Here is a 12,779-nt window from a genome sequence, read left to right as displayed (position 1 = left end):
GCATGCAGTTGGAGGCGGGTTTATACGTATGTTCTTCATTGTATAATATTGTCTTTGTTCGCTTGTGTCTGGACTCACTTGTTTGCAGGCAAGTCAGAAATTAAAATTATGCTTCTTACTTTTCTTTCATATTGGTGACTCTCATTCAAGATTCAAGAAGTTTATTGGCTATGTTTGGGCATGCCAAACAAGGAATTGGACTCCGTTAGATCTCAGCCTCTGTTCAACAGTTTAGGTGACTGACAACATTTAGGACACGTGCGAAAATTGACAATTATTCTCAAACATCCCCTGATCTTAAACTCCCAGGAGGGCAAGGAAAAACTCAAAACTCCTACTAGGGGAAATGAGAAACCTTGAGAAGAGACCACAGATGGGAAGATCCCTCTTCCAGGATGACCAGGCTGCAATGGATGCAGAGAGGACACAGTACACAAAATATGGACAATTCAAAGATAAAGCATTGAGAGCAGGCTCTGAGACTCTGAGTGGTGTGAGTTCATCAGAACAACAGCCTGAGGGAAGAAGCTGTGTCTGTGTCTGCTAGTTTTGGCGTACAGCGCTTTGTAACGCCGTCCGGAGGGGAGTAGTGAGAAGGGTCTGTAGAGATGTTACTTGCACGTTTCCTGGTCCTGGACAGGTACAAGTGTTGGATAGATGGGAGGTTGGTCCCGATTATCTTTTCTGCAGTCCTGATTGTCCGTTGCAGTCTATGCTTGTCTTGTTTGGTGGCCATATTGGTAACTTTTGGCCATCTTACTTTAAATCGCTGGTGTCAGGTAGAATCCTCATACCTCCAAATTAATCAGTTTTCAGGAGACTCATACCTCCAAAATAATCAGTTTTCAGAAGATCCCAAAAACGTCATATTTGTTCACCCATTAACATTGCATCGTCAAAAGTGTATGTCAGTTTTAACATTGCAAATTGGTCAATAATTTAGTGTGGACTGACCATTAGTAAAGATCAAATTATATGCAAATTACGACACAGGAGGTTTCAGCACAATTGCAGTGACCTATGTTACCTCAAGCATCCAGTGTTAGATATTTTTTAAATGTTTAAATTCATAGAAACAGCAAGAGTTGCTGGATGTTTTAAGATCAGATGAAACAGACCAGGCATGGTGTGCTGGGCACAAATTCTGTTGATGTGGATTAATGTTGTTTCTGAATGTCAACATATCCTTGAGTTTGAGTGGATACCCAGTTGACGCTGATACTGTCTGTTGGAATGTGGTAATTTAGTAACGTATTATCTTCTGTTCAAGGTCACTCCCACCAGCAATACTAAATCCAAGTCCTGAGCCTTCTTCTTCATTAAGGACCACAAGTTTAGCATCACTTTTTACCTGTACAAATCAGTCAGGGAAAAAATAATTAAAAGGGCTAGTAACTGTGCATGCAATAATATGAAAATAAGCTTTTATGTGATACCTCTATGAAATCATTCATTTCCTGGAGTTGTGCAGGAATGCTCATCAAAATTTTCTGAAATGCTTGCAATTTACTCACAGGAGAAGCATGTAGATCTTTTAACCTGAACACAAAATATATTTAATTTACTTAGTTTTCATCCTTTAACAATCCTACTAGGGGAATTTTTGATATCTTGGTACCAGGGGCACTTCAACAATAGACGAACCACTATGATGCCATTCTATCCCTTCGGGCGTGCAATTTGTTTCAGTCAATTTGATGGCAGTCTAATTTATTAACGGGGGCAAGAGTCTGGACTTCTCTGAACAATAGTTGTGAGTGTGTTTGAAATGGAATTATTTGTTTTGATTGAGGGATTCAAATGACAATGGGAAGAACCCATAATTTTGTCACGAGCCAATATTTACCTGGGTTAGTTTTGATTCATGCATACTATTGAATGCCTGTTTTAGGGTGTTTTTTTTTCTTCGTGTTGATTTTTGAGATATTTAAATGACTATGTGGGCTGATGCGTCAAATCTAGCCTACTCCGCCCAAAAAGTGGGTGTCAGTAAGTGTATCGCCCTTATCTTCCCAAATACCGTTAAATCTCTTTTTTTTCAGGAGGAAATGTAGCACTGACATAATTTTTTCAATACAGTTCTATCACATAAGTGCGAATGTTGGTCACCTGATGTCTAAAGAGACGTTCGTATTCTGGAACTACGGTATAATAGTATTAAGGTTGGTTGTACAGTACATAGTAAACAAAGTGTTTTCTACTCAAAAGAGGAAAAAAATTGCAGCGGTACAACTAATGCAGGAGATCCCTGGATTTTGACTTGCAATATTGTGTCAACTTTTTATTTTATTTAAGTTTTTTTTTTTTGCATTTTTGAATAATGCACCAGGTTTACCGTAATTTCCGGTGTATAAGCCGCACCCGTGAATAAGCCGCACCAGCTAAAATTCGGGGATATTTTAGTTTTTTTCTTACATAAACCGTACCGGACTATAAGCCGCACGTGCACACGAGTTTTTTTACAAAGAAAGACAGTACACAGAAAGCCTTTTTGAAGTTTGAATAACATGCTTTAACGTGCCTTTCTAAACATTGCCTGTGACGCAGCAGTAGTACCGCAGCAACACGGAAGTGTGCACGCGAGTTATTAACAAAGAAATACTGGACACAGAAAGCTTTTTTAAAGTTTTAATAACAAAACTTAACATTTCTTTCCAAACACTGCCTGTGACGTGGCAGTAATACCGCAGCAACACGGAAGTAACACAGCACTAATAGGGTTTGATTAAATAAAACATACTGGTAAAAGTCACTGAGACGCGGCAGTAACACAGCAGCAACACGGTCGCACAGCACTAACAGGGCTGGTTAAAGTAAAAGTAAAAAAAAGAGCTTCACCGTCTTCATCTTCTTCCTGTGCACTGAAACCATCGAAGTCTTCCTCCTCACTTTCCGATTGGAATAGCGTTAGATATCCTTCGCCACACACTTTATCAGTATCTCTTTTGTCGTCGTTTTTATCCATTTCTTCTAGCATTTTCCATGATGAGGGTCTGTTCATGCTAATCTTATTCATGCACAAAGCGCTAAATTACATCAAACTAGCAAGCGACACGTATAGCTCCAGAGTAGACGGGACCACGAAATAAAGAAAAGGGAGCCGTAACACAATGTCATCAACATCGACTGCCTTTAGCTTAAAAGCGGCATCATATGCATTTCTTTTGTCCCCCATAATGACGGTTTGTGTATAAAAGCTTCCTTTCAGTAATGTCCGTCTTGATCGCGTTCTGCGTGATGCGCGAAATGTTGTAAACACAAACTAGCACGTCTTCTTCGGCGCATTATCTCTTCTTCGCCTGTCTCACTCTTGCTTCCTGCTGGAGCGCACCCTGGAGGCCGGAGGCCGTAAAAATCCATAAGTACGCCGCGCTGCAATTTAAGCCTCAGGGTTCAAAGTAACCTTCTGAATAAAATGCATTAAAAGTTCACATTCATTACAACTTGTTTTTGGTGAGCAAAATGTCAGAAGAATTGAATTTAAATGCTGATTGATTGGGTTTTAATACAATGCAGATGGTCCAAACAGCGTCACTGCTTTGTGTAATCTCTGAGTCACATGGCAGAGTAAGAGAAAGGGTTTAGAGGACAGGTGTCAAACTCAAGGCCCGGGGGCCAGATACGGCCCGCCACATCATTCTATGTGGCCCGCGAAGACAAATTGTGCATCAAATTCGTGTGTCATTACTAGAATTGCAAATTGTCTTCACTTTTAATACCTTTTTAAAATAATATTTGACCAGTTTTTACTCGTCTGATTTGAAAACGAGTTATTTGTCAGTTTTGTAGCTTTTACTGTATATAATAGTGTTAAGAGTAAAAGTGATCAAGTCATCACAAAAATCACGAAAAAAATCTTATATAAGCCGCACCTGACTATAAGCCGCAGGGTTCAAAATTTTGGAAAAAAGTCGCGGATATTCCACCGGAAAATACAGTAATTAGTTGGCTGATGTGATTGACCTTTTTTCTTTTAGAGTTCATTGTCAGTCACACTTTATTAATAAAAATGTGGCTTTCAAATAGTCTCATCTCTCTCATTCAATTGATTGTGTTTTTCTTTTGCATTTTTGAATAATGCGCCAGGCTTAATTAGTTGGCTGATGTGCTTGACCTTTTTTCTTTTAAATTTCATTGTCAGTCACACTTCATTAATAAAATTGTGGATTTCAAATATTCTCGTCCCTCTCATTCAATTGATTAGTCATGCACTATCATTTTGTAATGTCCTAGAATTTAAAATCTGCATTTGTGGACTTTAATCAGGTATGAGAATAAAATGTGATTAATTTATTACAAATCTTGTAGTTGATTAGCTTATTTTCAAGTGTCTGATAGCACTCGTTTATATATTAAATAATGTATAGTTTTCATTTCACAGTTTTTTTTAAACAAGTTTATTGATTAATCTTTTATTCCCCGGGTCTAAAGTGTCTTTCTGACTCAAGCGAGGCCCCGTTGAACTGCCACAGATGAAACACCGTGGCTTAAATTAATTGCAGGCAATCACGAGTTAAGGTGGGCTGCAAAGGCTTGCAAACAGGCTGTTTTACAAAATGGCATGTGGTGGCAGCTGCCACTCCTACCAAATGTTTTGCCACTCTACTTGCCGTCTCGTTGGCAATTATTAATACTATCGTATCAATACTAAATAAAAAAAAAATATGATCAATGTTCCTTAAATTTTCTCCATGGTGTGCAGAAATAGTGGGTTTAGAATTTACTCCTACTATGATGTACCACCCCCTTTCAAAACAAAATGCTTTCATCCTACACGCCACGTATAGAATTCTGAAAATCACGTGACATCCATGTTTATTGCTCATAGTGCAAGTGGGCATAGTGAATACAATAGTTTATGGTTCTAATTTCAAATACACTAAATTTAAACAGCTAAAAATGTTAAGGCCACAGTATCGCCTTCAATTTAAGTTGCACGATCATTTACAGGTGGCCAGTCAACTAGCAAAATAATCATTTGTGACAGTAGTAGGTGAGAGTTGTTCTTGAATAGCCGACAGGGATTGGATTAATGCTCAAAATTAATTTGTTATTCACATTACATGCACAAAATGTGTTACGAAATGCAGAATATGATACCTGAATTAGAAATAAGTGTGTGTTAGAGAGAGAGAGAGAGAGAGAGAGAGAGAGAGAATTTATTGATCCCCTTTTTGATGCCCTAGTGGCCAACTGGACCAAGCTTGTGATGTTTAAAGTCTTACTAGTAATCTAATAAGATACAAAAGCGGCTACATGTTTACTTGTCAAACGTGAATTGATCTCACATGTGAACTGTGTGACCTGTGACTTTTTGTGCCAGTTAAATAGTGAAAACTGTAATAACCACTTAGATAAAAAAGCATAAACACTGACTAGTTTACTAGCGAAAGCCCCTTAAATCTGCCCAAAATTTTTTTTCTAAAAAGGTGCATATTTTCTGGGTCCTTAGGTGTCCCTAAGTACGAATATACTGCTTCTTTGGTTATGACGTCGCGTACACGAGATATGCAGCATCTATATATAGACTATGGGCTGACACGTGCACAAAAATCGGAGCATTCTGACGATTTACAAGTGTAACGTGATGTAATTTATTTGAATGTTCAGAGTTAGTTGTGTTTTACACGTAACAGCTGTCTGCAACATGAAAGGGACCATTTCCGCAATTTTCAATGGGCATGCATGTGCAACGCCTCCAGTCAACGGCGGCCGCCATCCCCAGGGTATAGGGACCAGTCGTAAGAAAATGCCAAAGTTTCTATGAACACAAGTTGGCTTTCATAGCCGTATGTATTTGCAACAAACTTTCAGGGAAAACGGTACAAAACCACGGTACAATAAGCGCAGTGGACTGAAGATTGCGGTACCATAAACGCAGTGGACGGCCGTGATTTGTAACTCAGCAGTGATCATGCTCAGCCTTGCGCCGCCACTTCCGGTCAGAAAACGGATCACGCGACCAGTGCTTCTCACACATTCTGTTCCGGCTGGTGGTAACCACGGAAACACTTCATGCACAGTGCCACGCGGCACTTGGAGCACGCACTGGACGGACGCAACTTGCAAGACGGGAGTAGGCACTTTCGGCCTTGCTCCGCCACTTCCGGCCAGTGCTCCATGCCGTTGAAGCGGGAGTCATCAGCAACTGCGCACAGGCGTGGTCTGCCCACTCTCCGAGCTTGAGTGACGCCTGGTGCTGCAAGCAGAGTTCGGGCCACCTCGCGTCGGAACTCAAGCAGAGATATCCAGCTGTGCTCATCCAGCCGGTGCAGCACCCATGCATTGAAGACGGCCGCGTCCAGCATCCAGGTGAATATCGGCCACCACCCTTCTTCCGGCGCATGTTGATGCGGTAGAGCCCGATGCTCTGGTTGGCGCGGTCAGTGCCGCCCATGCTGCGGTTGTACAGCTGGACAACAAATGGCTTGTCCACTGCCACCCTCTTCTTCTCCTTCGCTGACCAGCGTGACGCCTTCTGCAGAGGATGCTCGGCGGCGAGGGTGGAGGCGATGGTGACCACGGCGTTATCCTATCACCGAGTGAGCGCAATCTTGTTTGCCGTGTCGTACACGACAGACACGGCACCACGCGGCTTGCTCTTCATAGCCTTCTGATCTGCGATCGGGTAGAAGCGTGGGATGCGGTTTTCTCGGATCGTCCCCGTGCAAGCGTAGCCCCGCCTGTGCAGCTCTGCAACTAGCGGTAGGCTGGTGAAGTAGTTGTCGATGCAGACGCGTAGCGGAAGTGCACGCACAGCATCGGTGAGGTTGTCCAGAAGTCAAAGGAGCGTGCCACCGCCCTTGCCGAACTTGCGTTCCACTTCAGAGGCATCTTCACTCGCCCCCTGGTAGATGTCGAAGCGGAGCAGGAAGCCGTTGGTCCCACTTTTCAGGCACCAGGCCTTGAAGCCGAACCGCACCGGCTTGTTTCGGATTGCTTGCTTGCATCCGTGTTCCAAAATATTCAATCATTGCCTCGTCCAGATCAACATTGCAGTCCATTGGATATGCCTCCCTGAACCGAGCGTTGAGGATGTCCATCATGAGAGGCAGCTTTGTCATCCGGTCGCTGAGGTTCAGGTGCGCGTTGTCGGCGCAGTGAATGTAGCGGATGATCTCCTCGAACCTGTTGCGTGATATGGCCCCAGCAACGAGGGCGCACTGGAGATCTTCATCTGTGCTCCAGTAGTGTCGGCGACTGGGGAGAGAGTGGTAATCCGAGAGCACCGAGATCCCCAACGCGCTTCAATTCTCCGATGGTGAGCTGGAAGTTGGAGTCAGTCACCGCCGCATACTTGATGGTCTCTCGAACAAGGTGAGGATATACATCAGAAAGGAAGAAGTCCAGCTTCTGATTTGTGCTCTTTCCGACGACAATTGTGGGGGCGGCGAGAGGCCTGGCGTCCGGGAATTTTGTCAGGCGCAGACTCCACACTGACCGCGGGGGGAGCAATGAAGATTTCATCCACAGCTGCGTCTTCATCTTCACCTTCGATTGCATCGAGGACATCCAGCACCGATTTTGTACCCATAGACGCCCATAGTCTATATATAGATGTTTTGCATAAAATAATACATGGAGGAAATACGTCAGGGCGAATCATCACTGCAATCACATCAGTCAATAACCATTATATGATAATTGTTCCCTAAAGGTTTCACCGCCCTATCTCGAGTCTATCATAATATCCCGGAGCTCACCTTTGATCATGTTCCATCGTGAATCGCAACCGTCCGGCTTCACTCACCTAGCACGACTGACTCATACACTGGGCAGATGGCGGCGATTCCAGTTTCGATAGGTCAAAGACTGGTTGTAACTGTATACAACTGGCACGAATGCTGGTCGTCATTTGAGGACGACAGATGTTACGGAAATTGGAGCATCTATATATGCAAGTCTAGCAAGTCTAAAAAAATGTTACTTGGTATGCCCCAAATATCCACAAGAACATTAGTGTGACATTTTGACTAGTCAGATCCAAAATGTCCACTAGTAGAACTAGTAGATGCCGACCTGCTTACTAGTAAAATAGTCAAAAGGCTCTTTTGATTTAACTAGTTAACTAGTGATGCCCAAATGTTCACTCGTAGAATAAATAAATTGAACACTAAAAGACGCTTCACTATTGTACTCAGAGCACACCCATTCACACTCTAGTGGTGGTAATCTTCATGTGTCGTCACAGCTGTCCTGAGACAGCCTGGCAGAGGCGTGGCTGCCAGTGCCCCTCTGACCTCCATCTAACAGTGTGAGTGGCACTGGAGGTAAGGTGTGTAAAGTGTCCTGCCCAAGGACCCAACGACACGTGACTCGGACAGAGCTGGGTGTAACTCTCACCTCCAACAGAACTTTTCCCACATCCTGGGGTAGGCGGGGGACACTGAGTCTGAGTGGACCACGTTCTATGCCTCCATTGTTTAGGCGGCCGACCGGAGCTGTGGCTGTAAGGTGGTCGGTGTCTGTTGTATCGGTCCGTTGTGGCGAAGAGCTGAACCAAAAGGTGAATCTACCTATGGGTCAAACCGACCTATGAGTCATGACCAAAAGAACGAGCCCGGATACAAGCGACCGAAATGAGTTTCCTCCGCAGGGTGTCCGGGCTCTCCCTTAGAGATAGGGTAAGAAGCTCAGTCATCTGTGAGGGACTCTGAGTCAAGATGCTGCTCCTTGACGTTGAGAGGAGCCAGATGAGATGGCTCAGGCATCTCATTAGGATGCCTCTCACCAGCAGCAGACCCCGGTGACGACCCAGGACGCGCTGGAGAGACTGTGTCTCAGCTGGCCTGGGAATGCCTTGAGATCCCCCGGTGTTAGAGTTTTGCACACTCCAACTTATTTTGCAAGAACCAAACAGGAGACAAGTCCTTTTAAGCACCTGCAGGTGGAGAGTCCATTCGTCGCTGTATGAACACCGATGATCGAATGAAGTCTGACTCAGGCCTCTTGCAGGACCATTTTTATTGAGAGAAACAGAGCGGGGGTGAGAGTGGGGGTCAGAGTTGACAGGATGGGGCCGAAGCCCCTGGCCTGCTGATCAAAGTACAGCAGGGGGTCTTTCACGATGTTGTGTAAACAAAACAACTTTGATTGCTTCCTCTGCAGCTAGTCAATCAGTTCAAAAGATCTTATCACTTTTTTCTACTACTTTTGTTAATTAGTAGTTTAATTATTACAGGTAACATTCCAACATAAGCATAGGATCAAACTAATCTATCAACCCTAACACCCGGGATGAACTTGACGAAGTGGCTGGGGAGAGGGAGGTCTGGGCGTCCCTCCTAAAGCTGCTGCCCCCGCAACCCAACCCAGGATAAGCGGTAGAAGATGGATGGAGTTTACTTGATGGCGTGCGTCATCACCTCGGCTCGCCTACAAAAGATCGTCGCTTGTGAAAATCAACAGAACAAAACACAGACACAGCCCTACCTTATGTTTTATCACAAAACCAATTAATTTGTTTACATTATGAGGTTGGGTTTTCTCCGGGCATTCCGGTTTCCTCCCGCATCTCAAAATCATGCATGGTAGGCTGATTGAGCACTCCAAAATGTCCCTACGTGTGAGTAGTTCTTCGCCTCTATGTCCCCTGCGATTGGCTGGCAACCGGTTCAGGCTGTCTTCCGCCTGCTGCCTGATGACTGCTGTGCTGTCCACCACGCCCGCGTCCCCGTGGGGACAAGCGGTATAGAAAATGGATGGATGGTTGGATGAAGTGATGAAATCACAAATTTCCAGTATGTACAAAAGATTCACATAGATGAAAAATTAATTACATGGCGAATGCACAGTATCATTAATGCAATATTGAATAAACATATTCAACACAAAATAAGTGTTGTACACGTTTTGTCTTTATACAACTGAACAGTACATCTACTTTTTCACCCCATTGTCTTTCGAGAGAGATAGATTGATCATAAGTTTTTACATAACCACTATTCTCTGCAAGTGTTACTGGCACTTAAGGGTTTAAGTTTCTAGAATTGTCAACTGAATATTGACATATCAAAATTATTGTCCCGTGCTGGTGTTTCAATCGCAATAACGCCATTGGTGGTCATATCTTACAGATTTCATGTTGACTAGTAAGGGCTGGTTGCATCAGTTAAGTTTTTTCCTGATTCAGGTTTAGAATTGCTTACGAGTTCACGAGTAAGGTATAAAATTTCCTGTTAAACCTGCAATATTTATTAAAGCGACCGGCCTCCCATGAAAGGGTTGAATAAGCCGGGGGTGAAGGGACTCGTCTGAATGCTACCCACCTTTGTTAAATTAATTCTAAAAGAATCAATATAATCTCTTTATGACGCCAATCCCTCTGAAGTCAAACGGCGCTCGTGCTGAGTGATTTAAATTTGAGGCATGTCGTCAGAATAACCGCGCCATACTGATGGCTCCCTTCGATGATTTGAGGCTTTTGTTATATTTCGGATATTTTTAGATGTTTTTGTTAAGACCTCAGGGATTTGTTGATCTAGCGCACACTTGCCCTAGTTGTGCCGCAGTAACTATTTATATGGGTCAGCTCTACTTCATTGTCAAAGTAGCGGGCCTACACGTCTTCATTCAATGAAGAGTCTAGTTTATGGAAGTATGACAGTAATAGTATTTGAGAGGAAATTTGATACATTAATCATTAATTCTAACCGTATATAAACTCCTTACTGTTGAAATGCTTCAAATAAATCAATTATTCAAACGAATGATATTTTCAAACGGTTTAAGTATTTAGACAGAATAAAATTATCCTTCAAATAATTTTGAAGGCGATTTAATGCGTCAATGGACCAAGTTAGAGTTAAGCGCGGCCCGACAAATACAGAACGGGCCCGCAGCGGATGAATTACGTAATTGAAGTAAATATTTAAACGAATTAAATATTTAAGCGGAATTAGATTATCCTTCGAATAATTTTGAAGGCGATTTAATGCGTCAATTGTCCGAGTTAGACTTAAGCGCGGCCCGACAAGTACAGAACGGGCCCGCAACCAACGAACAATTGAATGGATTTGAATCCAACAATAATCCGACTAATCTAATTTAAACGTGTTTATTAATTGTATTTATCACGGTCCGATTTTATACCATAATAAGTACCTGTAACCGAATCGAATTGTCAAATCAAAATGAAACAATCGATCGCACATGCCATACAAATTAGCGCACAACAAATTAAATTATTATACAAAGCCACATTTATTGAAATAGAATTACAAATATTAATTCCTCCAACAACTTGAACAATTTCACTCACTGATACCTGTTCAAATAAAATCATTCAGTCACAGAGTCTTTTTGATTATAAAACAAAAAACAGTAGAGTAGGAAAAGGTAGCTACAAGTTGTATGCTATTTTTGGTGGAAATAAAGTCGAGTGATCAGTTCGCTTTTATTTGTAAAATTCAAATTTGGGAAATAGGTTGGCCCTGAGGGGACCGGCGTTCGCCCCCACGGCTGTACTCCCCCCGGGTTAAACACAGAAAAATCCGTTCCCCTCACCTAGTTCCATGTGAAATGTCGTCAAGTCCAATTCTTTGAGTAAATCCAAATTAATCCAAGCAAGCGATCTTGCGTTTTACACTAAGATTCCTGAGGCTGGAAAAGGTCTTGGAACTCTTGCGGGCTTCTTCACGTATTATTGCTCTTTGGGAGAGAGAAGCCCCGCAGTTGTCTGTGGTGGCTTTTTTAATAGGCCTTTCTGCCCCTCCCCTCTCTTACTGGCATCTATACTTCCCATTGCATAGGATCGCACAATCTCAGTTGATCAGTGAGGGTTGCGCAATCCCCTCCTGCCTCTCAGCTGGGAACTACTGCTGGCTCAGCGTCCTTGCTTTGGATTGCTCAATCCATGTTTTTCCCACATTGTGCAAGCCTGCTGCCACCCTGGCAGCTGTTTCCGCTCTTTCATTTTCCCCAAAAACTATATTCCACCAAAACTATGGCTAATAACCTTCTGAGCCTCAAAACACTTTTCCATGAAAATAAAACTTCAATAATGCATGTCAATAAAACATAAAATCATGAATCATTGACTCTGTTAGGGTTTTCCAGGTTATCTTTATCATAGGATTATGTTGGAATGCAACAGGTAATAAATACCTTACCTTGTCCTCCTTATCACAAGGTCATAAAACATCCCCTGACATGTTTAGACTAGAGGACAAGGGCTTTAGCCAGTTTACCCAAACCCCCACTCTGTTTCTCTTAATAAATATCCCCTTGCAGGAACGAGGGTTCAGACTTCATTCTGGAGCGAGTGAACTCTCCATCTGCAGGTGTCCAAAAGGACTTACTTGTCTCCCGTGTGGTTCTTGCAAAATAAGTTGGAGTGAACAAATCTCTAACATTTTGGTGCCGTGACCCGGATCCCTCATACCCGCTATCTGGCTGACGAAGGAGGACGTGCTGCATTGTCGACAAGCCAGCGTCCATTTGGAGGACCTGGAAAAGAAAGTCCTGGGAAGAGAATTCTTCGCTGGGCCAGCATCTTAGGTCTGCCTTCGTCTGACAGAGGTGGATTGACGGGACCCGGCAGTGCAACGAACCAAGGGGACAAGTAAGTTAAAGGCCTGAAGTTGTGTGATTGTGTTGTTGTTTGTGAAACGCGTAAAAAGGTAGAAGTGCACAGGAAAAAGTAAATTTTGTGGAAGGAGGGGGTGTTGTAGAGTCCCCCTCTGGATGAGGTGTCTCTTTTGGAGCAGTGGTTCTCAAACTGTTTTAAAATCTCAGTACCTCCATGGATCATTATTTGACGACCACTGTTCTAAAGAGTA

General features: G+C 43.1%; 1 protein-coding gene across 1 annotated transcript in view; it reads right to left on the bottom strand.

Annotated features, from left to right (window-relative positions):
* Positions 1 to 12,779, bottom strand: part of pdzd2 (PDZ domain containing 2) — a 293,772-nt gene that overhangs the window by 6,308 nt on the left and 274,685 nt on the right. The gene's annotated exons all lie outside the window — the stretch shown is intronic.

Source organism: Syngnathus floridae, chromosome 5, assembly GCF_059516105.1.
Source record: "Syngnathus floridae isolate MCC-2025c chromosome 5, RoL_Sflo_1.0, whole genome shotgun sequence".
NCBI lineage: Eukaryota > Metazoa > Chordata > Actinopteri > Syngnathiformes > Syngnathidae > Syngnathus > Syngnathus floridae.
Note: the sequence above shows the minus strand (reverse complement) of the source record. Positions and strands in the feature narration are given on the sequence as shown.